The sequence below is a fragment of the Vanessa cardui genome, chromosome 22 (assembly GCF_905220365.1).
Source record: "Vanessa cardui chromosome 22, ilVanCard2.1, whole genome shotgun sequence".
In the NCBI taxonomy this organism is placed as follows: Eukaryota; Metazoa; Arthropoda; class Insecta; order Lepidoptera; family Nymphalidae; genus Vanessa; species Vanessa cardui.
The window spans coordinates 491,183-497,182 of NC_061144.1; positions in this window are offsets into that span (position 1 = coordinate 491,183).

Below are 6,000 nucleotides of genomic sequence, written 5' to 3' on the forward strand. Positions count from 1 at the left end.
TATTATCACACTCTTTATTGACTGAGTAGAACATGTTGGTCTCACTTGAGTGAACAATTGCAGGTCCAGATACGACTTTTCTCATTTCTAATTTACTTGTAAAACGTCTCTCGTTTTCAGACATAATCGTAAGGAATCCTACATGTAACTGATATGATTCCACTCATTCATCATACCGATCCTTCTTAAGAGCAGAGGAATCACTGGTGATCCTCCTAAGATACCAGGGCTATTTTTAACGTGGTCCATTTAAAACTTTAATATATTTGGACAATTGCTCAATTAAAGAAAATATAATACTACAGTAAAAAGTAATTGTTTTATTCATTAAAATTAATGGAGGATCAATAATAAATTTAAATATAGAATGTTGAAAAAGAGTAACTACTGAGTTTCTTGTCGACTCATCGATTCGTATATTATTATATATTCGTATATGCGACTCATCAAAATCAGAATTCATTAAAACAACGAGTCAAATAACATGATTGAAATTGATTCAGAGATACAGAAAGTCATGCGTCCAAAGTATAATAAGTTTGAACCTGGAAATAGGCCTCCAGGCGCCCAAAGAAATGATGGTTGGTTATTGTGAAACAAGACATGAGAGCCAATAGACTTATACATGATGATGCTAAAGACCAGAGGCTTCGAAAGGCAGACCCTGGCAGGATTGATAAATGCTAGGCAGAAGAAGAACAAATAAATATGTTGTTTTAAATCCATTAAGTGTATCATTGACAGTCCGTTACTTTTCAACCGACTTCCAAAAGGAGGAGGTTATCAATTCGTCTGTATTTTTTTTTTTTTTTTATGTTTGTTACCTCATAACTTTTCACTGGGTGGACCGATTTTGATAATTTTTTTTTTGTTTGAAAGGTAGTGCTTCCCGTGGGGTCCCATTTTTTTTTTATTTTTTTTCGATGATGGTATCCATATGAAAACGACATAAGTCTTAAATTTGCATTATGTATATGCGCGACAAATAGGTGAATAACTGAAAATCACGTTAACCAATTTTGATAATTCTTTTTTTATTATAAAATATATACTTCAAGGGTAATTTGGTGAAAGTTTGGTAAGGTTCTGAGCACAGGATCCATGACAAAGTAACGGAATGGAAGGGAACGGAACAATTCTGAGGAGCACGTTAGCGATACTCAGTCGAATCTTTTATTTATAGGTTATTTGGATATTTGAGTCACCTTCCGTAATATGGTTATGTTTATGTAATTATCATAGTCGAATATTATAATCAACTAGCTACCCACCCCGGCTTCGCACGGGTGCAATACTGATACTAAATATACTACAGAATTTGTTTATTTACGACATCACATCGCAAACTTCTAAAATTATCAGTGTTTCTTTACTATATTGTTCATGTATTATATACACAAACCTTCCCTTTGAATCATACTATCTTTTAAAAAAAAACCGCATCAAAATCCGTTGCGTAGATTTAAAGATATAGGGACAGAGAAAGCGACTTTGTTTTATACTATGTAGTGATGGAACTCCTATACGGCTCGCAGTTAGGGTGCGATATGGGGCAGAATTTCTTACTATCTTTAATCAAATTTTGTGTATGTGATGTGATGTCATATGATGTACGAAATATAGTTGGTCTTTTTCAAAGTTTTTTTTGCTGAGTTCGATTACAGCTCTTTCGAAGGATCCTTGTAGTTTACGCCGCGTGACGTATTAAATCCGCATTTTCGAAAGTCTATTTTTTTTTTATTCGCAAGTTTCCTTTGAAATTTTCCTCGAAGTAGTTTCTGACTCATATAAACGGAACGCTTAATCTATCCATATTAAAAAAAATTAGTTAGTCAACATCAGCTTCACTTAAAATCAAAAAATAAATAAAAATTTTAACAAAAAGAAAAACCGACTTCAATCAAAACACTATTTTAAAACAAATGAATATGCACGAAAAAGTAATAAAAATAATTGCATATTTAACATATTTTTGAGAGTCCTCCTAGGTAAAATGAAATGAAAAATATTAGACTACTTAAAAGTCGATTTACGATTATATAATGTAGTTATAGTTATTGTTATATTAGGAGTCGGTGTCAGCCAATAAAACCCTACATAACCCTACGAATATCTATCAAAAAACAATACGAGAGTACTTTAACAAATATATTTTTTACAAATTACCTTTTACACAATAATATACTGGATCAATCAAGGGGCTCGTATCGCTTCTTTCTTTTGATTGTTGGGGCAAGGGCACCGTAGCTGACACCGGCTCCAAATATACCAATAACTATAACTACATTATATAATCGTAAATCGACTTTTAAATAGTCTAATATTTTTCATTTCATTTAACTTAGGAAGACTCTAAAAAATATGTTGAATACGCAATTATTTTTATTACTTTTTCGTGCATATTCATTTGTTTTAAAATAGTGTTTTGATTGAAGTCGGTTTTTCTTTTTGTTAAATTTTTTCAATAAATATTTATAAATTGCAATCGCAACAAATGTCATATTTTATTCAAGTCCTTTGACGCATATCGAAACACAATCCACGTCACACGGAATAATAAGTTAACAATGGATTTAAACATTAAAAATTTACAACAATGCTGTGCTTATACAACGCAATACGTCATGTAAAGAAAATCGAAATGACCTATATAAATCTCTCGTGAAATCGTTCGCAGACACGGTCCTTGCTTTGTCGATTAAAATAAAAAAACTAATCAACGTTATAGGATTGTAGTCTGTATTGCAATGTTTAAAGGATCAATGTCGTTTCAATGGTCAGACAGTCCGTCATTTGATCGAGTGGCCCCCGTTTTAAAATGCTAATGAAGAAGGGTTGGTGCACCCCAATAACATAGTTAAAGAGCTGACTTCGAAATAAACTACTTTCGATTTATTAGAATCGATCTACATGATATAAAGTTGGAGTTATAATATTATTATATTAGATACAAGAGTAAATACTGGTAAATGCTGAAAAAAATAAACAGAAAAAGAAAAAAAAGGAAAGTTCTGTGTAGTATGTTTATTTATGAACTCATAGTGATCGGATATTTATAAATCTGAATAATAATTAATTTTAATAAACCATCTGTTTATGAATTGAAAGTTTCAATATATTTTTCAATTTCAATTTGAAACCTACCATCAATTTTGATAAATAAGGTGATTAATGTTTTTTTTTAACTTTAAGTTAATAAATAATATAGGTATTTATATGTAATATTTTACACGATTGGTATAATTGAAAAAAGAAATATATTTAGCCCAGTTTGTGTTCATCTTTTTTTTAATTAAAAATGGGATTTACAATTTTATGACGTAAAATTTTTAGTATTTACCTAATACCTCTTTGTTAAATAAAGAATTATATAAAAAACAGACTCTTAGATTATAAAAAGTTAGAAGGGTGAAACCGCGTCTCCCTGCGAGGGGAGATAAAAGACACCGCGTAAACTAATTATAACTGCGCACACGCATTCGGACACGCGACAAACGTTACGGAGACCGCTTTTATAACAATACAATACTCATAGAATATAATTTCTGCAAAGTCATAACTTTCAAATAATTTTACAACTTACATATGCTTTAAATGCAGTCGTTGTATCATACATTCGAAATTTAAAATGTTTAATATTCATAAACAAATATAAAATAATAATATACAAATCATACGCCTATAGAAAAAAAAACAAGACAAAATAATATGGCAGATCTCTTTGTTTTTTTTTTTGTATATGTTATTATTGATGACCATTCCTTAGGCCAAGCAGTCGACTATATACAGAAAAAAGTACATGCGGCGAGTGGAACTCTATCTGCTACACTTACTCGGCTGATGCTGAACCGATTTTGATGACATTCGATACGTTTTAAGAATGACATGCTATTTTTTAATTCGCTCCTTGTAGCGGTGAAATTTGATATGAGCCAAATAGAATATAATATATTCTTGCATTGTGTAACATCCAAAGAAAAAAACTTTGAAATAATTTCGAAGAAAGAACACCCACCTCACCTAAATATATTGTGACGTCTATAAACACATATATCAACAAAAGGTTAACTCCGCTACGATTTTTATGCTTCATAATATATATATATATAAAATTCCTTCTCCGTACGCGTTATCCGTCTGTGATAAATCCGCACATGTTTGGCGCGTGCCTTGCTCGGGGGGACCGCGCAGAGTAGCGAACTATGTCAGATTATGTTACAAAACTTTAAAATACCCACTATTATCACTACATAGTAGAAAACAAAGTCGCTTTCTCTGTCCCTATACTACGCAACGGATTTTGATGAGGTTTTTTTTTAAAGATAGATTGTTTCATGAGGTTTTTGTAAATAATATATGGACAATATAGTAAATAAAAACTGATATATTCTTTTAAATTTGTAATGTCATGTAAATAAACACATTCTATAGTGTATTTAGTATCAATATTGCATCCGTGCGAAGCCAGGCGGGTCGCTAGTTTGTAAGAAACCAATCAAATCGACTATAATATTTCGGACATACCTATTGTTTATAAATTGTTGTGCCACAACTTAATACTGAGTGTTTAATATCACTTATAACTACCAAAAATATAAATTCGTCGCACTCACAAAGATATAACATTAAGTAAGTATCTTTTAAAATACATTTATTCTTTTTTTTTTTTATTTGCATGTCTCTGTATGCAAATTACTCTGTGGCTATATGTAAATGGCTAGCACGAAAAATTTATGTCCTGTTGAATAATTCCCTGCATTAAAAACGATATTACGTTGTGCGTGACTGTTTCTTAATTCGGCGCTTTGGTTCGATTCCCGGGCCGATTACGAAACAGCTGACCCTGTGGCATATTGTTGTAATGTCATACGAAACATTTACAGCTTTATAGAAACTAACGCGACCCTTTGTATTAGAATATTTTAAAAAAAGCTCCCTTATAGGGAGCTTTTTCAATCTCAATAAATATTTGGTAGAAAATAATGATAGTTCCTTGCAGAAGTCCAGATTACATCAGAAAAAACGGGTGAGAAAATGTTTTGTAAATAAATACGTGGAGGGCTAAAGCTTAGCTTTAGATTATCGACCAAAGAGGTTTTGTGCAATTTCCGCAATCTTGAAAAAAGGGTTAAATTTCCATTCTTCTATTATGAAGACACTCGGTTCCCCGTTGATATACGTAAATTTTTATACATTTTATTTTACGATCCACAAAAATTATGATACTTTGAATTTTTCACGTATCGTTAATTTTGATTAGGATATATAAGAAAGGAAAGTACAATTATTCAATTAAACAATATTAATCCTTAATTATTCATACAAATATTAATTAAGTGATTCAAGACGTAACGTCGAGGACATTATATTTTTAATAAAACCATTAAAAAATTGCCTTTCCATACAAGGACGATAGATCAACCACAGCCACTTTGCGAAACCAGCCTTCGCCGCCGGTTTTTCCGAACCGATACGACATGGGAACCTTCAAGAAAAGAGCCTACTCCTTTCTTAAAGGCCGGCAACGCACCTGCAAGCCCCCTGGTGTTGCAGATGTCCATGGGCGGTGGTAGTCACTTTCCATCAGGTGAGCCTCCTGCTCGTTTGCCACCTATACCATAAAAAAAAAGATCAAAGGAGACACAGAAACAAGTTCATACATAATTATCAATGTAATGTTAACTAATTTATATTACCGTCCCAATCATTAATATTCTATAATTCTATAATATCAAGCAAAAAAATCCTTAATTTTCAACCGACTTCATTTATAACAATACTAGTCCCTGCACTCAGATTCTTTTCCTCTCCTCCCTCCTGTCCCCCCCCCTTTATCCTCTGTATCCTTTTTGTAATTATGTCTATGTAAAATTTCGTGTTGGTCCGTCTTTCTTATTTAGAACAATCATTAATTGAATTAAACCACTTCAATCGATATAAAAATGAATTTACTTGGTGGTAGGGCTTTGTGCAAGCCCGTCTGGGTAGGTACCACCCACT